At 43.9% G+C, this 22299-nt stretch overlaps 1 protein-coding gene and 1 non-coding gene across 3 annotated transcripts in view; both read left to right on the top strand.

Moving 5' to 3' along the window:
• EPHB2 (EPH receptor B2) overlaps window positions 1–22299 on the top strand; it is a 191204-nt gene that overhangs the window by 80644 nt on the left and 88261 nt on the right. The gene's annotated exons all lie outside the window — the stretch shown is intronic.
• Window positions 10583–10684, top strand: LOC114027440. The gene has a single exon (XR_003567256.1). It is a non-coding gene; the product is annotated as a U6 spliceosomal RNA (small nuclear RNA).

Below are 22299 nucleotides of genomic sequence, written 5' to 3'. Positions count from 1 at the left end.
AGCTCTAAGACTATGATTACCCCCCCTCCATGAGCAAGAAATAACCCACAGATAGCATGTGTGTTCAGCTGGCATCTTCTCAATGTCAAGACAAAGTCAAAAGTCCTCAACGCATCGGGTGAACCTTTTATGGGTTCCTACTTTGGGAAGGACATAAATAAGAGTTGAACAAGATGAGCGAGCACGAATCTAACTCACTGGGGAGAACATTTCCATCTTTGAGATTGCACGTCCAGTGGAGTATTAGAGTAACGCCGGAATAAATAGAGAAGAGACTATCCCACACAGAACCTGCATACATATAGATAGATAAAGACAGATATATATATATAGATATATATATATATAAATATAAATAAAAACACATATGTGTATACATATAAACATATATGTGTATATGTAAACATACATATATATACACACATATATTTGTGTATGTATATATAAAATGTGTATGTGTATATAAAATAAATATAAGATTTGAAAGGGAGAAAGCAGTGAGACCTGGGGAAATTTGGGTAGAAGGAGGTGTTGGAGCTGAGCTTTGAAGGAAAGGAAGGGTTCTAAGAGATAGTAGAGAGGATCTCTCCCTCATCAAATTTCTTGTGGAGCTCTACCTGCATCTTTTAGGATTATAGACTTAAAACTAGAAAAGACCTTAGGGGCCACTGAGTCCATTTTACAGATGAGAAAAATGAGACCTATAGAGTTTAAGTGACTTGACCCAGGTCATACAGTAAGTGTCCAAGATGGGATTCAAACCCAGTTCACCCTGCCTCCAGGGCTAGAGCTCTGTCCACTGTACCATGCTGCTTTTCTCTGGGGCATGTTCCTCATACCTTTATTGTCTGTGTATGTTCCTCTGCTCGTGGTGCCTTGTCTTATTTCCCCTCATAAATGCAGTATCTTATGTTTAATAGATGTTTATGCAGTTGAATAGAATTAAAGGGCCCTACAGGAAAAGCCAAGGGTTGGAAGAAAGGATCCCCTGGGGCCAGGAGTTGCACTTAGCTTAGGCTCTCTTTGCAGAGCGTGCTGATGTTCCAGCTTTATCCTGACTCGGTGCTTTTTTTTCTTCCAAACACCGAGGCGTTCTTATAAAAAACAGCTGGCGTTGCTGTCTTGCTTCAGAGTTGATGAAGGACCGTCTTTGCAACCTCTGTGAGCTTGTGATGGCATCAGTGTTATTGCCCCATTTTACAGATGGGGAAACTGAAGATCAGAGAGGACAAGTAAATTGCTATGACATGTTGGACCCAATCAAGGCCATTCCAGGCCACCGATTCTCTCCCCTGCACCCCGCTGCCCCTTGTTTCCAGCAGGAGCGCGTTCACTGGATGTTAGATGTGGTTGGTAGACTCCACTTCAGTGCATGGTTCAAAGGGGGGGGAAATCAATACATGGGTTATTTCTGTTTGGAGCTCAGCACGTTAGTGTTGTTGCTTTTTTTGGTTCATGGCTCAGTTAACATCCCTGGTGCAAGTGGAGGATTTGTTCAGCCTTCTGCACAGGTAGTCTTTTAGTCCTGAGAGACTCTGAGCTTGGACAGAAACCAAAGAACATAAGAGACTTTGGGTAAGGAGGGAGAGCATGCCAGGCATAGGGGACCACCTGGGCACAGACACTGAGGTGGGACATGCAACACTGTACAGAACAAATATAAGAGAGGTCAGTTTGGTCAGACAGAAGGGGAATCACTGAAAATCCCACTGGAAATGTGGTTTGGAACAGGGGCTTTGGATACTGGACAAAGGCATTTGTATTTGACCCTAAAGATAGTAGGGAGCCACTGGAGTTTGCTGTGTTAGGGGGACAGAGGAAAAGGGGAGAGTGACCCGATCAGACCACCACTTTAGGCAAATCGCTTTGGGGGCAGCTAGGTAGCCCAGTAGATAGAGCTCCAGCCTTGGAGTCCGGAGGACCTGAGTTCAAATCTGGGCTCAGACATTTGACACTTAGTAGCTGTGTGACCCTGGGCAAGTCACTTAACTCCGATTGCCTAGCCAAAAAAAAAAAAAGTGGAAAAAGAAAATCACTTTGGTGGCTGCTGTGAAGGATGAATTGGAGATTCGAGAAACTTGAAGCAGGGAGACCAATTAGGAGGCAATTGCAGTAGTCCCTTTGAATTAGGCTTGTGGTCCTGGCAGTAGAGAGAAGGGATTGGATGAAAGAAAGGAAGCAGAATTCGCAATGCTTGGAAACAGATTGGGTATGTGGGGTGAGAGAGAAGAAGGAATCCATGATGAAAGAACCCTAAAATGCTAGAGGGACTTTAACTGGGAGAACCCTTGGAACACAGAAGCTTGGAAGGGTCCTTGGACACAGAATGTCAGAAATGGGAGAGCCCTTGGAACACAGGATGTCAGAACTGGGAGGGTCCTTAGAACACAGAATGTCAGAGCTGGGAGGGCCCTTAGAACACTGGATGGCAGAGCTGGGAAGGCCCTTAGAACACAGAAAGTCAAAGCTGGAAGGGTCCTTAGAACACAGAATGTCAGAGCTGGGAGGGTCCTTAGAACACAGAATGTCAGAGCTGAGAGGGTCCTTAGAACACAAGATATCAGAGCTGGGAGAGCCCATAGAACACAGAAAGTCAAAGCTGGAAGGGCCCTTAGAACATAGAAAGTCAGAGCTGGGAGGGCCCACACAATGTCAGAGCTGGAAAGGGCCTTAGAATACAGAAAGTTAGAGCTGGCAGGGGCCTTAGAACAGAGAATATGAGAGTTAACAGAGATCTCAGAACACAGACTATCAGAGCTTAGAAGGAATCTTAGAACATAAAATGTCAGAACTGGGACAGATCTTAGAATATAGAATATCAGTGCCATAAAGGAGTTTAGAACACAGAATGTCAGCGTTGGGAGGGGTCTTAGAATGCAGACTGTCAGAGGTAGGAGGGGCCTTAGAGATCATTTTAGTCCAATCGCCTCATTTTACAGATAAGGAAACTGAGGCCCAGAGAGATTAAGTAACTTGCCCAAGGTAACAAACACAGCAAGACTGAGATGGGATTTATTCAAGGTTACCTGGGTAGTATTCATTCATTTTGCTCTTATCCAACAACCATTTATTAATCATATAATCTGTGCCCAGCCTTGTGATAGTCATTAAGAAAAATATAAAATAGACGTAGCCCCCCATTATCATAGACTATATAATGAAGAGGGAGGGGGCGTAGGCTGGGGGCACATATATAAATATGTTATCCCATTCAGTATCTAAAGCAGAGTAGAGCATAATAAACAACATGAGGGAGGCACAAAGGACTCTTTCAGAATGGAGGAGGGAAGCTGATAATCTTGGAAGAGAAGCCAACCTTCTTTTCATCACTCTGCCCCTCCTCCAATTCTGCCAAACAGGAGCTCCTCTGATCAGCTCTGTTTTCATAACTCAAATAAATCCCATGTGCATTTATTAAGCTCCTACTATGTGAAAGGCATCATGTTAGGCTCTTGGTACACAAAAATGAAAAGAACAACCAGCCCTCTACCTTCAAGGAGCTTATATCTACTAGAATATATGTATCATATAAAAGCAAATAATTATGTCATAGTTTCAAAATGGAAAAGACACTCCCTGTTGTGGAGATTACCATGTCAGAAGATGGATGGTGTAGGCTGCTTCCCACCTCTTGAGGTGTAGTGGACTCAGGGTGCAGAATGAGGCATACATTTTTTGCTCATGGCCAAGGCAAGACTTTGCTTTGATTGACAGCATTTTCTCTGGGTATCCCCAGTTCCTGAAATGCTGTCTCTCCTTATCTCTACCTCCTGGCTTCCCTTGATTTCTCCAAGTCCTGGGACTTGGAAACTAAAATCCAACCTTCTGCAAAAAATCTGTCCCTATCTCCCTTAATTCTAATGCTTCCCTCTGAGATTATTTCCAGTTTTTCCTATCCGTATCTTGTTTGTGTATAGTTGTTTGCACATAGTTGTTTGCATGTTGTCTCCCGCAATTAGACTGTGAACTCCTTGAGAACAGGGAATGTCTTCTGCCTTCTTTTGTATCCCTGTGGCCCAGCACATAGTAGGCACTTAATGAATTAATAATTAATTAATGATAGTTGACTGGCTGACTTGATTATGCCTATTTGTTACAAAGGTTTTGTTCCATTTTCATCATGGGGGAAGGGGAAGTGAAACAAAAAGAAAATAAATTTTTACTAATTGAAAAAAAATTTAGTTTAATTCAAGAAAACAATAGGGCTGATCAGAAAAGGCTTTATATAGGAGGTAACACCTAAGCTGTGCTTGGAAGAAATATGGGAATTCTTCAAGGCAGAGGGGAGAAGTGAAAGCATTCCATATGTGTAGGACCACCTTTGCAAAGGCGTGGAGGAAAGAGATGGAATGTTGTAGAGAGTGGGGGAGGTTAGCAGGCTGTAATTTACAATGACTCCCATTTCTCTAATTTGTTAAGTTCTCCTTACTACAACCCTTTAAGGCAGGTATGGTGACAATTATTATCCCTATCTTATAGATGAGAAAATGAAGGTTTAGAGTGTGGAAGTAGCTTGTTTAGGGTCACAGAGCTTAATAGTGGCCTAGCCAGGTCAACTGGCATGGGCTTCCTCTCTTGATTAGGGGTGTGTGTGTGTGTGTGTGTGTGTGTGTTGCCCAGCAAATCAAAAGAGACAACTCAGATTTGTCGATTTTATTTTCATTGCAACAGAAGGGAGAAAAGCCAAATTCCTGCCAAATCCTGGCAACTCAACAGAAGTTCCAGCCTTGCCCCAATCTGGGCACAGAAAGAAAAAAAGACCACAGAGAAACTTAGGAAAACCCACTTCAGATGTGAATTCCAGCGGGGACCCCCATGGCCTCAGCATTGTTTACAGAAGCCTCAGGCTGAGACCCAGCCCAGACAGAGGGGCCAGTCACTGGCAGCACTGATCCACTGGTGGGGGGAGGAAGGTGCCAGGAGCTGTCATTAGTGAGTGAAAGCGCTGGCTGGGGGGAGTTTCAAGCACTGTTTAGTTCTTGTGGGGTCACCTCTTTCCATCTGTGGGCTCCCAGTAGTGTGGAGAAGGGTCACGGGTGAGCTCACGGGGAGCTTCTGAGCCCAGAAGGTATTTGGATTCTGGAGGAAACCAAAAGTCCCAAACCGGGACAAATGCCTGGAAGCTTGGAACTTGAGGGGAGATGAAATCTGGGGTTAGCTTGTCAAACTCAGTGGGACTTAAATAGAATATTAAAATGTAGAACATTTAAGCCGTACAATTAAGAATGTTAGAGTTGAATGGGAGTTGTTTAATGCATAGGCCTGATAAACCTTAGAACAGAGATTGTTAAAATGAAGAACACCAGCCCTGGAATGGACCTTAGATCACAGAATGTCAAAGCTGGGACGGCCATTAGAACACAGAATGTCAGAGCTGAGAGGGCCCTAGAACACAGAATGTCAGATCTGGGGGTTTCTTAGACCATAGAATGTCAGAGCTGGGAGGGCCCTTAGACCATAGAATGTCAAAGCTGGGAGGGCCTTTAGAACACAGAATTTCAGAGCTGGGAGGGCCTTAGGACACAGAATGTCAGAGCTGGGAGGGCCCTTAGACCATAGAATGTCAGGGCTGGAAGGAGCCTTGGAACACAGAATGTCAGAGCTGGGAGGGACCTTAGAACACAGAATGTCAGAGCTAGGAACAATACTTGAAACACAGAACACCAGACCTGGAAAGGAACCTTAGAAAACATTATGTAAGAGCCTAAAATGTTAGCTAGAGCATGAAATGACTGTCTAATGCAACTGATTTATGTAAACAGGTGAGGAAAACAAGACCCCTTCCAGTCACCTTTTCTGGCCACCTTTCCTCCTTTCCCTATAATGTTGTGCAGGGCACCAGGGCTTGAGGCTGATGTGTGTAGATTTCCCTGGCCACTGAATTAGGAGTTAGGCTGTGGAGTGACCAGCAGACTTGCAAACGGGAAATGGAGTGAGTTGGCTGTTGCTAACAGAAAGGAAACCAGAGCAGCAACAGCTAGAGCCATAAGCAGGAATGTTTGCACCTGGGTCTCTTAGCATCGTTACCCTCTCTTAAAGCTTAGCTTAAGCACCATTTCCTATGTAAGGTCTTTCCTGGTTCCCCCAACTGTGGGCGCCTCCCACCCAAATTATCTTGTATTGACACTATATATCAACTTATATGTGTACATGTATCCCTCTAATAGATCATAAGCTCTTGGAGGGCAAATACCATTTCATTTTTATCTTTGTCCAGTACCTGACACATAGTAGGTCCTTAGGAAATGCTTATTAACTGATTGGTTGTTGATTGAAGTGCCACAAACCCTCCTCACCCTGGGAGGTGGGAAGTGCAGAGCAAACCCTCATTTAGGAGGGTGGATGTCAGAAACACTGCCACATGTTGAAGAGGTAAAGATTGGGGATGCCCACCTTGCCATCTGGCTTCCTATGGTGCCATAGTGCATAGAGTGCCAGGCCTGGAATCAGGAAGACCTTAGTTCAAATCTGGCCTCAGATGCTTACTAGCTGTGTGACCCTGGACAAGTCACTTAACCCTGTTTGCCTCAGTTTCCTCATCTGTAAAATGAGCTGATAAGGAAATGGTAAACCACTCCAGTATCTTTGCCAAGAAAATTCTAAAGTGGGGTCATGAAGAGTTGGACATGACTGAAAAATGGCTGAATAAACCTCTGACTCCCTATCCAAGACCCTTTCCACTGGACCAGCCAGCACTTTACATATTATTACATTGGATGCTCGTAGCAATCTTCCTTGTCAAGTGGTATATCATTATTCCTATTTTAGGGATGAGGAAATTGAGGCTTAATTGAAGGTCAATGATTTACCTAAGGTAGTACACTCAGTTACTTGCAAATCTGAGCTCACATGCAGATCGGATTTCAAGGTTAGTATCGTCCTCTCCCATGAGTCAGCTATGATGTCAGAACAGCTTGAAGTCAAGAAGATCAGAGCTAGAATCCTGCTTTAGCACTTACTATGTGACCCCCAGCAAGATACTTAAACTCATCCAGCCTCAATGTTCTCATCTCTAAAATGGAAATAATCTACCTTTCGGGGGCAAGGGGTGCAGAGTAAAGTGCTTTGCAAACCTTAAAGTGATATATAAGTTTACGCCTCAATTATTATGAGTCATCTTCCTTCCACGCCTCTTCCTCCCAAACATTCTCATCTCCCCTATCAACATTTCTCTTCATCTCACCTCCCCTCTCCTGATGAGACTGATCTCACTCAAGGTAGAGAGGTATTAGACCTTGGCACTGTGACAGAGTAAAGAACCGATTGTAGTCAGCTAAACTAATTTCTTTCAGTGACACCGAGATAGGCTGAGGTGATTAGGAGAAAGAAAGGAGATAGTAGCCTGATATATCGGGGCATTCCTATGGGGAATGATAGAGATAGCATTTACCTAGATTTTAGCAAAGCATTAGATAAAAGCCTCTCCTGCCGTTCTTGTGGAAAAGAGGGAAAACTGTGGTCTAGACGATAGTACAATTAGGCAAATTGGAAAACGTTTGAATGCCTAGACCCAAAAAGTGGTCATTAATGGTTTGCTGTCAGCTTGGAAGGAGGTCTCCAGTGGATTTCCCCAGAGATCTGGGCTTTTAATTTTGTTTTTGTTTTTTGTTTTGTTTTTTTTAGTCAGTGAATTGGATAGAGGGGTAGAGGCCAAGCTTATCAAATGTTCAGGTAACAAAAAACTGGGAGGAATAGGTAATATGCTCAGTGACAGAGTCAGGATCTGAAAGGACCTATGCAGCCTAGAACATTGGGCCAAATCTTATACAGTGAAATTTAATAGGGATAATTCAAAGGCTTATGTAGTGGCCTGCTACATCTCTCCCTCAGGATTCTAGGGGTACCCTGAGGGGTTTTGAGAGCATCTCTCATCTAATGCCCTTGGCTTGAGCCCCCATCAGTTGGTGCCAGTAACTAATGTCCCAGTTCCATTTAACCACTTAACATCATTAGCTTTTACAAAAGGATATTTACTTTGAAAATATAACAAGGGCATAAACATTTCCTCCCAACCTCTCGTAGTCCTACTCTCTTCTATACCACCTTGGTCTCTGGGGCAAGTAGGTTCCCTCTTAACATAGCTTCTACATAACATTGTTGTCACCAAGTTCACAATCAAATGAGTCCTCACTTCAGCCTCTAGGCCAGGTCCCAAAGGTCATTCCTTGTTCCTTGGGGCAGTCATTCGGAGGTGATATACTAGGTCACTGATACAGCTAGGATACCTAGACACTGAGTCTCAGTCTCCTGACCTTTTGAAACTCACAAAGTCTACCATCGCTCCACCTAAAGGAAAAAGAACAAAGCCTGTTTTCATGGGGCTACATAAGCCATCTCAGCAGGGAGAAGACCCAAGGCCTTTCCCTTTACAACATTGCCTCTCCCTGGGCGCCATCAGGGAAGGAATCAAACCAAGAGTGAACAGCTGAGAGAACATGGCAGTCTCTAGTTGCTTTTGATTTTTGAATGCCTCCATGGCCGGTCCTATTCACCATGTGGTCAGCTGACCAGAACCAGTGACGGAATGTCTACACATGCTCTCACATCTCTGCAAACCACTCCATTGCACATCATCACAGCCACCCCAGAAGCAGGCTCTCCAGGCTCTCCCATATGGGGAATTTTCATCAGCCAAGCACACGGAAGCACTCTGTGCATGTGTCTGTTCTCCATTACATTTTCATGGGTCCAAGAAACAACTCCCCAAGCATCAGATGGGGGGGATGGGAATGACTAGAAAGCAAAACATCTGAAAAAAGAATATTTATTGAATGAATGATTAATTGATTGGAGGTTCCAACTCAATATGAATCAATGGTGTGAAATAGCATCCAAGAAAGCTGGTTCTCTGCTGCATCAGAAGAGGTTTAGTACTCTAAAGTAGAAGGTGGTAGGCCATTATATCCTGTCCTAGTGAGACCATATCATGTTCAGTCCTGGGAGCCATATTTCTGGAAAGACATCAGTAAGCTAAAGAATAACAAGAGTAGTAAAGGGCCTTCATTGATGATCATTGAACCCATGAGGCTGATGAGATCACCAAAAGAGGAGAGACTGAGCCAAAGGGTCATCCTCCATGCATAGGGGATAGAACAGAGATTATAACACTACAAAGGAGACTAAAACAGAGTGAAGGAAGAAATTCGGGAGAAAGCAGTATCACAAAAATTCAGAGTGGAAAGACTATGGAGAAGGAGGGGATTTTCAGTGATGTAAACCCAGCAGAGAGGTCAAAAAGCCTGAGTAATGAGATGTGATCATTACTTTTAGCAATTAGGAGAAAGTGTTAACTTTGGAGAGAACAGTTTCAGGTACATGAAGATGGAATGTAAGGACTTAAGAAATGAGTAGAGGGTGAAAAAGAAGAAGCTTTGGGTGTTCTAGGAGTTTAACTGTGAAAGGGAGAAGAGATTTAGGATGATGGCTTAAGGGAAGATTAGGACCAAATGAAGGTTTTTTAAACTGAGAAGGGATGGATGGAATCGAGGACACAAGTAGAGAGAGACACTTCTTCATAAGAAGGCCTTCTCTTCCTCTGAAACCAGAGCAAAGGAGGAAAGCTGGGCAGGGCATTAATAGGATTTGAGGTATAAAACTGAGTAAAGAAGGAATCCATGGTGGACGGCCTCAATTTCCTTAGTCAAGTATGGGACAAGGGCCCCTCCTGGGAGAGAGGGATAAGTGTGGGGTAGTTAATCAAGTCAAGTCAACAAGCATTTAATAATCACTTACTATGTGTCAGGCATTGCGCTAAGTGCTGAGGATACAAAGAAAAGCAAAAACTTGGTCCCTGCTTTCAACTGTTTTTTCTTCTCTTTCTTTATCTTTCTTTTTTCTGGACGTGGCTAATGCCAGAATTTGTTTTGCACAAATGTGCATATTTGGTTTTTTAAAAAGTATTTTTTTCCAATTACATATAAAAACAAATTTGAACATTCATTTTTAATAAGATTTTGGGTTTGACTATACATATTTGTAATGGTTTTATCCTTGCCTTCTTGGTGGGTAGAGGAGGGGAGAGGGGAAGTAGAGAATTCGGAAGTGAAAATAAAATCAAATTGAGTTTAAAAACAAGAAGATGGATGAGTAAGTAAGGGACAAGATTGTGAAGCGTTTTAAATACTGGAGGAGTTTATATTTGATCCTGGTTTTAGTAGGGAGACAATGAAGGGTATTGAGTGGGGGGCTGTGATGGGGCAGGGTGACGCGGTCTAACCGGTCTTTCAGAAAAATCATTTTGACAGCTGAGTAGAGGGTGGATTGGAGTAAGGAGAGACTTGAGGCAGGAAAACAGAAAGCTATTGCAGTAGTCCAGATGAGAGATAATGGGGGCTTGTGCCAGGTGATGACTATGTGCGTAGAGAGAAGGTGCCATATATAGGAGATGTTGACAAAGTAGAAACACCAAAACTTAAAAATAGATTGGACATGTTGCATGAGTATGAGTGAGTAGTAGAAGATGATACCAAGATTGCACGTCTGGGTGACCGTGTTTCCTTGGATAGTAATAGAAAAGTTGTGAATAAGAGAGGGTTTGTGGGGAAAGAGTTCTATATTTATTTTGAGAAGCTTATGGGAGAGCTTGATATGGCAGTATATCTACTAAAATTGGAACAATACAGACAAGATTAGCATGGCCCTGTGCAAGGATGATGTGCAAATTTGTGAAGAGAAGCTTATAGGACATACAGTTTGAGATGTCCAAAAGGTGGGTGATATGGGACAGGTTTATGGCTCAGGAGAGAAGCTGGGGATCTGGGACTCATCTGCATAGGGATGAAAATTCAACCCAAGGCAGCTAATGAGATCACCAAGTGAAAAAATAGAGAGAAAGAAGAAAGAGGGCTAAGACAGATCTGTAGGGGACACCTGTGATATTGGGCATGGCCTAAATTGGGGGTGGGGAACCTGTGGTCTTAAGGAACCTAGATGAAGAAGGTATCAGCCAGCCTCAAAAGAGGGCAGTGTCACAAAAGCCTAGAGAGCACAGATACGTATCCACGAGAATATTGCCAAAGGCTGCAGAGAGGCCTTGAAGAATGACGGGTGAGAAACAGGCATCAGACTTGAGAATTAAGTGATCACTGGGAACTTTGGAGAGAGCAGTTTTAATTGATCGATGAGGTCAGAAACCAGACTGCAGAAGATTTAGGAGATAGAGGAAGTTCAGACACTGGCGAAGGGGGCTTTCTCAAGGAGTGCATCCAAGAAGGGAAGGAGACTTATAGGTTAAGATATGGCAGGGATGGATGAATCAGGTGAGGGGTTCTTTTTTTAAGGGTTGGGGAGATATAGGGGAATTTATAGGCAGCAGGGAAGGAGCCAATAGAGAGGGAAAGACTAAAAGTTAGGGAGGGAGTGGTGCAAACTCCTGGAACAGATAGGTGGGAATGGGATCAAGGTGAATGAAGAATAGTTTGCCTTGCCAGAAAGAAAGGTCATCTCTCCATGTAAGATATGTGAAGGAAGAGACGTCTGAGTGATGAGAAGAGGAGGAGGGAAGATGGGGGCTCTCTCAACAAACGGCCTCCATTTTTTTTTTTTTTTAGTGAATTATGAATCAAGGTCTTCCACCAAGAGGGTACCTTGAAAAGGGATAAAAATGTTTTAGGACAGATTCCATGGGAATAATGATAGGGAATTAATTAAGAAAGAGGAAAAGGACTGATGTGTCGATGTTGAGATTAAGTAAATTGGAAGTGGACCCCAACAGCACAGCTGTGTAAGTTCAGAAGCACATGACTAGAAGAAGAGAAGGTGAATGGTGGGGATAATCCAGGGTCTGAACTTGAAGAGGGTTGAGCAGCAATACAACAGGGGGACAATAAATTCAAGTGTAGGGGACAGCATAGGGCCAAGTGGACTGGAAAGGGGGGCAGTGCATGGAGTTGGCCATCAGCTTTCACATCAACCTGTTGGGGGGAAGGGAGGGGAACTCATTGGAGGCTAATTCCTGCATAGAAATTCCATGAGCTTCCTCAATGCCCAAAGCTCCGATTAGAGGCTTTTGCTAGCTCTCAGAACAGTGGCCAGGGAATGTTGCCAGGAAGAAAGAAAAAAAAAGCCACTGAGAAAGCAATTCGCCCAAAGCAGAGATTGACAGTCTTTCCTGAGCTGGGGTCCCTCTGCCTCCCTCTCGCATTCCACTGCCATTCAGCGTAGCTGTTGCTGGGGAAAGTGGGCAACTTCAGCTGGGCACCAGTTCCCATTGTCAGTACAGAGGCAAACAGATTTGGTGCCTAGAGGGCCCCAGAGAGGGAATTGAGAAGCCTGGCAGCAAGGATGCATTGGGCAGGGACCAAAGCATGCATGGCTCTGGCCAGGGCTCGTCCTCTGAATGACTGCTCAGCCACGTGGCTAGACAGAAGATGAGCCCAGGCTTTCTTTGGTTTCCTCATCTGGAAAATGAGGAGGTTAACAAGAGGTTCTTTGAAGTCCTGTCGGGCACCTACGTTTTTCTATGGCCCTGTCACGTTCTCTGCTCTAAGGACGCTTCTAGCGCTGACATTCTGTGTGAGAATGTTCCTTCCAGGTCTGGCATTTTATGGCATTCTCCGTTCTAAGGGCCCTCCCAACTCTGACATTCTCTGTTCTGAGTCTCTCCTAGCTCTGACATTGTGTGTTCTAAGGGCCCTCCCAGTCCTAACATTCTGTGTTCTAAGGGCCCCCCCAGCTCTGACATTGTGTGTTCTAAGGCCCCCCCCCCGCTCTGAAGTTCCATGTTCTGTATATCTTGCATAAAACACCCATACTGTGCCATACCACAGTAACAAGGACAGATCATTTCACTACAGCGGCCTTAGGTTGTTTAAGGTACTGACAAAGCAGGCCAAACCCAATCTCCATCCCTAAAAAAGCAGCAGGGCCTTTGGGAAAGGTAGGAGCTGACACAGTTTACTAGATCTTCCGGCAAGAGACCCCAGCTAGGCAGAGGGGAACCCTGAGATATGCTTTAGCCTGGCAAGGTCTTTCCCTGAATCATTTCTTCAGGACAAAGCGTCATTGTTTTCATTGCGGATGGAGCAAGGTGGAGAAGAGACTTGCCTTGTTTACCACCATATCTAAGAATCTAAGGGCTTATGAAAAGCAATTTGAGGGAAAGGTCATTCTACCAAAGGTCACAGGGCATTCAAACTTGTGCCCAGGCACTCAGAGCTGTTTCTAGAGTACATACAGCAAAGGGGTTTTAGACTAGATGTTCCCTGAGGGTCCTCCCAGGACTTCCTAGCTCTAACATTTCTCTGTTCTGAGCTCCCTCCCAGTCCTAATGTTCTATGTTCTGAAGTCTTTTCTAGCTCAGACGTCTAATGATTCTTCTCAGTTTCCCTCTGCATAACATGAGGGTCTTGGACTCAATGACCTCTAAAGTCCTGTCTAGTTTTAAATCCTCAATCCTATTCTGTGAGCTCAATGGGAATTATTGAGCTCATCTTCCTAGTACAACTTTCCAAGCCATTAAAAATATTTTTTCCTATCCCCTTGACCTGCTCCAAGTTTTCTCTTAACTCAGTTTTATAAGGCTGGGGCCTTATACCTAGACACAATATTCTAAGAAGTTTGACCAGTGCCTTAAATGTATTACACACACACACACACACACACACACACACACACACGTGCATATGTAAGTATATGTATATGTGTGTATATGTATATAATGAGTTTTAGCATGAAATAATATTATGTATATGTATCCCAGTATCCTGAGTACTGTCTTAACCACATTATTATAACATAGGAGCAAGAAGGGACTTCAAAGGTCATTGAGGCTGAGTGCTCTGCCTCACACAGATGGACATCAAAACCTTGGAAGACTGATGGATGCCAGTATGATTCTTAATCATCTCTGGGAACATATTCTATACTGCCCCCTCGGACTCTATTATTGCTGCCCATTAATTACCCTTTTTAATTTCTTCCTCTTGTTTAACCAAATGCTATTGCTATAATTTAAATGTAGTTCCCCTTGTGTGGTGAGAGAGAGACAGAGAGAGAGAGGATGGAAGAGAGAGAAAGAGGAAGGGGGGAAGAGGTGGAGGAAGAGAGAGAGAATACAAGAGAAAGAGGGGAGAGAGAGAGAAAATAGAAGAGAGGGGGAGGAAGAGAGAGAGAGAGAGAATAGAAGGGAAAGAGGGGGAGAGAGAGAGAAACTAGTCTGGAGTCTGCAGAAGAGTGCTGATTTGGACTCAGTAACATGGAACCTTGTCCCAGCTGTACAACTAACTGCTACTAATCCTCAGTGTGACCTTGAACAAATCACTTTACCTCTCAAGATTTTGGTTTCTTATCTGTAAAATGTGAGGACTGATAATCTCAGGTCTCTTTCAGCTCTAACACTCTATATCCTGAGGTTTAACACAGCTCTGACATCTATATTTTTTTTAATTAATTATTTTTTAGTTTTCATCATTCACTTCCACAAGCTTTTGAGTTTTAAATTTTCTCCCCCTCTCTCCCTGCCTCCCTCCCCAAGATGGTGCACAATCTGATATTATAGGCTCTACATATACATTCCTTTTAAACGTATTTTCACACTAGTCATGTTGTAAAGAAGAATTAGAACCAATAGGAGTAACCACAAGAAAGAAGAAACAAAACAAAACGGAAGAAAAAAGAGAGAGAGAGAGAGAGAGAGAGAGAGAGCAAATAGTATGCTTCAATCTGCATCCAGACTCCATAATTCTTTCTCTGGATGTGGATAGCATTTTCTATCATGAGACTTTTGGAGACTGTCATATATATGTATATATATATATATTTTAAGGGACCTTCTAGTTCTAATATTTCTGTCTTCAAAGGTCCCTTCCAGTTCTGAGATCCCGCGTTCTAAGGCCCCTCCTAGCTTTGGGCCGGTTTCCTCATATGTAAAATGAGAGGGTTGCCCTCAGTCTCTGAGACCCCTTCCAGCTCTAAAGCTTGGGTCTTTTGATCCTAATATAATATTGTGTGATGTTGGGAACCACTGAGCTCTCAGAAATGGATGAATCCCAACCTTCCTCCCTCCTGGAGGTCAAAGGAATGGATAGTCAAAGCTGTGAATTGATGTCTTGCTGGCCCCGCTGGAGAGACGGTTAGGGAATGTTGTGTGTTTTTTTCTGAAAGGCAGAGAGGCCTGCCTGGTGTTGGGAGGGAAGAACAAGGTATCCTTGTCTGAAAGAAAAGAGGAGAGGGGGAATAGAGTTTGGGGAGAAAAAGAATAAAGAATCGTAAAAGGAAGAACATTTTCAGAGAGATAATAGACCTCCCCAGGAGCTGGGGGGTGAGGCTCCACAGAAGAGAAAAGAGACTTTTGGTGAATTCATATTATGGGGGTTGATCAGTGGAGCCTCCAATCATTTTGATGAATCTCCCAGTAATCTAAGTGAAATTACAGGGTGTTGACTTTGGTCATAAATGAACTTCCCATTGGAGGTACACATTGGCTCTAGACTTTTTCTGGGAGAACATAGAGGACTCCCTCTGATCAGGTCCCATTATTGAAGATCTTGAATCATGAAAGGGACTGGATTTGAGGAGATGGGGGGTGGGGTGGGGGGACAGAGACATCTAGGTCTAACAAGGGCACCAGGAATTACAACAATTCAGGCTTTCCAAAAATGGACCAACCTGCCTGAATGGTTGAGTACTCTTGTCATTGGGAGTAGTCACTGGGACCATTTGCTGGACATGTTATAGGGGGAGGGGATGGGATCCCCACATGAAGTAGGAGCTGAACCAGAGGACCCCTGAGGTTCCTCATCAAGAGAAATTCGAGTATCCTTTGCTTCTCTGTAGCCTCCAAAGACATACTGAAAAATGTATTTTATTATCTGACTTGTAAGTGTGTCCCTGTGGAATCCTCAACTTCTAGTAATACAAGAGTTACTAATGATCCAAGATTGGCCCCATTGAATGGCAGAGTGACTCACTAGCTGAGCATGAGAGCGATGAGAAGCAGACTCCTAGCCCGGAGGTCACTGAGAGTTTCCCTCCTCTAGTGTGGCCAGCAGAGGGGGAGTGGGGATGGAATGGGGGACAAGGGAATAGCCAGCGTACCCTAGGAACACAATGCCGAGTCTGCCTCTCATACTCCAGGATCCTGTAGGATGATGATAGGAACACAGCATTTAAGATTGAATGGGGCCTTGGAGATGATATGTACCAACTTAGCCAATACCAGCAATAAGCGGCAAAGATAAGATTCAAACACAGGCCTTCTCTACTCCATGCTGCCCTCTTCTCCTCTACCCCAAGTGGACTTGATGGGAGGGGAGGAGGTGTCCTGTGCTTGGAAACTATCAGAGTCACAGGATATAGAAGAGCCCGGCTCCTTTCAGAGCCCTCTTCCTGTTTTCTCTAACCCAGGGCTCTCATAAGATCATCAGTCTCCCACCTCCATGCCTTTGCATGGGCTTTCCCACATGCCTGTGTTGCAGTTTTTCCTTATTTCCACCTTTTAAAATCTTAAGCTTCCTGGAGGGCTCATCTCAGATGTCACCTCCTACAAGAAGCCTTCCCTTCCCTGGTCTTTCTCTCCCTCTTTGTTTATCTTGCATCTGCTTATCTGTTCACATATTGAATATTGGAGAAGTGATATAAGCTCCCTATAGGCAGGGACTGTATTTCCCTGGAAGTCTTTAAGCAGAGGTTGGACGACCACTTATTGAGTATGTTATCATGGGAAATTCCTTCCAGGAAGGATTGGACGAGGTGGTCTCTGAGGTCCCTTCCAACCCTAGAATCACTTAAAGTCCCTGTGCCTCAGTTTCCCCCTCTGTAAAATGAGGGGGTTGGATTAGGTCATCTCTGAGGTCCTTTCTAGTTTTAGATCTGTAATTCCACGATTCTAAAATTCAATGATTCACCTTTGTATCCCCGGCACAGTGATATGCACATAGTAGGGCCACCAATAGATGCTTGAATTAATCTAATAACAGCAGAAACTTTGGAGAACGTCTGTTCCACACCTCTCATTTCACATGCAAGGAAACCAGAGCCCAGAAAAGGAGCGAATCTCGTCCGAGATCCTACTGCTAGTAAGCAGCAGAGCTGAGAGTGGAACCCAGGACATCTGACGCCAAACCCCGGGCTCTGTGGGATTAGATCCCGTCCCATGTGGGGGCTGGACTCTTAAGTGCTTGTCAAGTTTATGGGCTCTTATGTTTATGGGCTTTCAGGGAGGCTTTCAGGGAGACCATCCTCTCCCCCTTTTATAAAGTCTGAGATAAGAAAGGGTTCATGGGATTAGAGACTTGTCATCAGGGCAGCTTTGATGTCTCCACTCAGTTTCTTTCTCTTTTAAAACATCCATGAAGAGCCTGAAACAGCTCCCCTAATAGTAAACACACTTTCTCAAATAAAGGAGACAATTCAGGAAGAGGCCGTAAGAAAAGAAAGCACAGTTAAACTAGATGGCTCTGAAGAAGCTCAAGTCCCGGCAGTTTGTTGTAAATTCCCCCATGACACTGACCAGAGATCTCTTGCGCCATAAATCTTGCTGTTGGCAGAATCCTCAACTTGCAACCCATCGGATGAAGTGAGGTGTTGGACCACCATTAATTTGTTTCAAAGTCATTTCAGAAAAAAATGACCTCTGGCCTTCCCTGGTCCTTCCTTGGACCTTCTTTGGGTCCTCCCTTGACTTCTCTCTGGTCCTGTACTGGGCCCTCTCTGGTTCTCTATTGGGCTCTTGTGGGATCCTAGGAACCAGAAAGTGCTCAAAAATGGATGGATTCTAACCCATTACGGGGGCCAGGTAACTGTTCTATGTGACTGAAACAAAGCTTAGGCCTCTCCTGGCATTCCTACCACCATGGTGGCTCCTAGAGCCTTCCCATTGCATTCAAGACTTTCCTGATCAATTGGTCAATAAACAAGCATTCATCAAGCACCCTACTATGTGCCACACACTTGGGAGAGGCAAAGACAAAAGAAGAACGGCCCCTGCCCTCACATCCATCACATTCTAATAGGGTAGTTATGCTAATGGGATAGAGAGCTAGACCTGGAGTCAGGTAATTCTGCGTTTGAACGTGGCCTCAGACTAGCTGGGTGGCGCTGGGCAAAAAAATCATTTAGCCTTTCTGAGCTTCAATTATATCATCTTTGAAACGGGGACAAAAATAGCACTTGCCTCCCAGGGTGGTTATGAGGATTAAATGAGATAAGATTTGTAAAGCGCTTTGCAAACCTTCAAGCGCCAGATAAACATTACCTATCATTATTATTATTATTATTGTCATTATCATTATTATGTCACATATGACTATGTACAGCATATCTATAAGACCATGTCAGGAGAGAAGGCACTAACATCTGGATGCGTGGGAGGAGGAGATCGGCTTGGGCTGAGTTTGGAAGGAAACTGGGCATTCTAAGAAGTGGAGGTTAGGAAAGAGGGCATGCCAGGCATGGGGAACAGCTAGTGCATGAGCACCAAGATGGGAGATGAAGAAATGGAGCGTCCTTTGTAAGGAATAGCAAAGAGTCTCCTCTTTCCTGGAAATCTGGATCACTGATTCCTTCCAGTCTAAAGTGAGATGAAAGGGAGGAAATAATTCATGCATTGGATTATTAGCCAATGTCTTGCCTTCATCCCAGAATCTAGGTTGGGGGCCTCTGGAGAGTGGGAAGAGCCCTAGGTTTGGGGTCAGAAGGCCTGGGTTTGCCATGCTTATTCCCTTTGTGATTCTGCACAAGCCACTCCAGTTCCCTGGGCATCAGTTCTCCCATTTGTAAAACGAGATGGTTGGTCTTGACCTGTAAGGTGCATTCCAGGTTTAGATTTCATTATCCCCTGAGAAACCCTCAGTATTGACCCAGAGAATGTGGGTTCACTCTCAGACCTAGTTTCAGTTGCTGTTAGGGACCTTAGTTATAATTCAGTCCTACTCTCTCATTTTGCAGATGAGGAAATTGAGGCAGTTAGGTGGCACAAGAGACTCAGGAAGATCTGAGTTCAAATTTGGCCTCAGATACTAACTAGTGTGACCCTGGTCAAGTCACTTAACCTCTGTTTGCCTCAGTTCCATCAACTGTAAAATGGGGAGAATAACAGCACCTATATAATAATGGCAGCTAGGTGAGTCAGGAAGACTCATCTTCCTGAGTTCAAATCTGGCCACTTCAAATCTCCGTCACTTGCTAGCTTGTGTGACCCTGGGCAAGTCACTTCACCCCGTTTGCCTCAGTTTCCTTATCTTTAAAATGAGCTGGAGAAGGAAATGGCAAATCACCTCAGTATCTTTGCCAAGAGAACCCCAAATGGCGTCACGAAGAGTTGGACATGCCTGAAAGTGACTGAACAACAACAAAGACCCAGCACCTACCTCCTAGGCTTGTTGTAAAGACCAAATGAGATATTTACAAAGTATTTAGCACAATGCCTGGCACAGTAGGTGCTTAATAAATACTTCTTTCCTTTTTCCTTCCTTCTTTTCTTCCTTCCTTCTCAGGGAGGAGAAATTACTTGCCTGGCACACAGTAGGTGCTTAATAAATGCTTGTTTCCTTTTTTTCCTTTTCTTCTCAGGGAGGAGAAGTGACTTGCCTGGCACACAGTAGGTAAATAATAAGTGCTTATGGATAGATTTATTACCCAAATAGTCAGTAGCAGAGTTGAGATTCATACCCAAGTTTCTGGCTCCAAATCCTTTCTATCATATTGCACAGAGAGATTAGTGCTAAGTAGACAGAAGTGATATCTTAGGAAAGAGCCTAGGCCAGGAGGAAGGACGACTTGGTGACTCCATGTGTATCATGTGTCCCTTTGGGCTGTGCAAAGGACTGCTGCCAGATGTGTTCTTTGTAAATGAGTATAGTTGTTCCTTCTCCATCATACTGGGGCTTTGTCAGCTCCCTGATCTGAATCCACAGCACCCCAAAGCCAGCCGACTTATCTGCATACATCTGTGGCCTTGAGTAGTCTGGTGCTTTTGGAGGCAGTGTGGAAAAGGGTAAAATGTGCCAGACTTGGAGTCAGAAGTCCTGGGTTCAAATTAGCCAATTACTATCTCTGTGCCCTTGGATGAGTCACTTAACATTTTCAAACCTCAGTTTCCTCATTTGTAAAATGAGGGGTCTGGATTGGATGGCCTCTAGGGCCCCTTCTGGCTCTAAATCTAAATGCTTGATCTTTCTGGATGGTCACACATTTGTCAGCTCCTAGGCTGATAGATATGGGGATTATTTCATTTTGGTCTTTCTATACTCCGTCAGGAAAATAGTAACTGGCATGCAATAGGTGCTTAATGCATGCTTGTTGATTAATCAGCTATTAGAGTTTGTTCCACATTCTCCGACATGCCCAAGCAAGAATTTTCTATGATAAGGAAGAATTAGAAACAGAAGGGAAACAAAATTGTCAAGGGGTGACTTTTCTGGACCATCCTCACCTTAGCAAGATCCAGTACTCAGAGCATCATTCTGAGCTCAGAGGGCAGATATAAGAAGAATGGGTAAAAGTTATGAGCTTTAGAGCTATCAAAAACTACCTTATACTTTTTTCTGAATATATTTTGTGTGTACTTTTGTATGCTACAACCCCCTACCATAGAATGTAAGCTTCCTAAGGGCAGGAACCGTTATATTTTTGTCTTTCTATCTCTAGCATCCAGGGTAGGGCCTGGCATATAGTAGGTGTTTAATAAATGTTCACTGACTGATGGACTGTCTTGGGAATGTAAAATAAATTTTAAAATGATTAAATAAATGAAACCAAAACAAAACAAAAAAAGTATACTAGGCTCCACCCCTCTTTCCTCTGTTGGTCTCATAGCCACAGTCGGACACACTGTAACTTGACTCTAAAATAGTGATGTTATTTTGGTCCTCTGCAAGAATGAAAGATAATAACCAACCAACCACCCAGCAACTTAATATATAGTAGGACACTGCTGCAATATGAAACCTGGTCCTGCCTGAATGAGAAACCTTACCTACCTTTTTTTTTTTTTTTTTTTTAACAATTTCCAAACAGTGTCTTACACTCAAATATATTGTAAAATGTTGTAGAATCATTTCACTTGTGTCTGACTCCTCCTGACCCCATTTGGGATTTTCTTGGCAAAGATACTGGAGTAGTTTGCCATTTCCTTCTCCAGCTCATTTGACACATGAGGAAAATGAGGCAAACAGGGTGAAGTGACTTTTCCAGGGTCACACAGGTAGTGTCTGGGGTTAGATTTGAATTCAGGAAGAGTCTTCCTGACTCCGCACCCAGCACTCTATCCACTGCACCACCTGGCTGCCCTCACCTTTTACCTAGCTGCCTCCACCTTTTAAATAGTTCTTATCAAAGGTAATCACTTTCTGAGGAAAAGTGGGTGGAAGTTTAAGAAGGACCTCAAAGCTTCAGGAAAATGGATTGGGGTGGTGACCAGCCTTAGAGTGGGAACGCCTTAATCTAATTAAGGTCATTATCTATCTTCACACTGGACCAGATTGAGTGGTTTAAGAAAATGATTCTCCTGGAAGCACTAACATTAGAAGTGACTGCTGTTCTATTTGATGAATCAGCCCCGCTCACTGAACTCTCACCTACACTTTGTGACAGTGTTTAATCTTACCATGGAATTTTGTCTTGGAGAAGACTGTAAATTGTAAATCAAATGGGAAAATGGCTCTTACCAGAGAGAGATATGCAAAGGAAGAGTGGATTTCTGTCCCTTCCAATTGTCTAAGCCAATATCATTTATTATATACCTACTGTGTGCTCAGAGCTGGATGTCCAAAGACAATCCCTGCTCCCAAGGAGCTCCAGTCTAATGGGAGGTGTAGGTGAGGGGCAAAAAATACAAATAACTTTCTATAAACAAGAAGGAATGGGGAAGAAAATAAACATTTATGGGCAGCTACCTGGCGCCATAGTGCGTAGAGTGACTGGCCTGAGCTCTCATCTTCCTGAATTCAAATCCAGCCTCACACGCTTACTAGCTGTGTGACCCTCAGCAAGTCACTTCACCCTGTTTGCCTCAGTTTCCTCATCTGTAAAATGAGCTGGAGAAGGAAATGGCAAACCGCTCCAGTACCTTTGCCAAATAAATAAATAAATAAATCACAAAGAGTTGGATGTAACTTAGATGCCCGAACCACAAAAAGTACCTGTTGTGTACCAAGCACTGTGCTGAGCACTTTACAATTATTATCGCATATGGTCCTCAACACAACACTGCAGGGCAGGTGCTGCCATGGTCCCCATTTAGAGTTGAGGATACCGAGGTTAGCAGTGGTTCAGGGCTTGACCTGGGGTCACACGTCTCTGGAAGGCTTGTGCTCCAAAAGAAGGCATAGGATTCTTCTTCCACAAACCACTTGTTGAATA

The sequence above is a fragment of the Vombatus ursinus genome, unplaced genomic scaffold, assembly GCF_900497805.2.
Source record: "Vombatus ursinus unplaced genomic scaffold, bare-nosed wombat genome assembly UNPS02014859.1, whole genome shotgun sequence".
Classification (NCBI taxonomy): domain Eukaryota; kingdom Metazoa; phylum Chordata; class Mammalia; order Diprotodontia; family Vombatidae; genus Vombatus; species Vombatus ursinus.
This window is presented reverse-complemented; position numbering and strand designations above follow the sequence as displayed.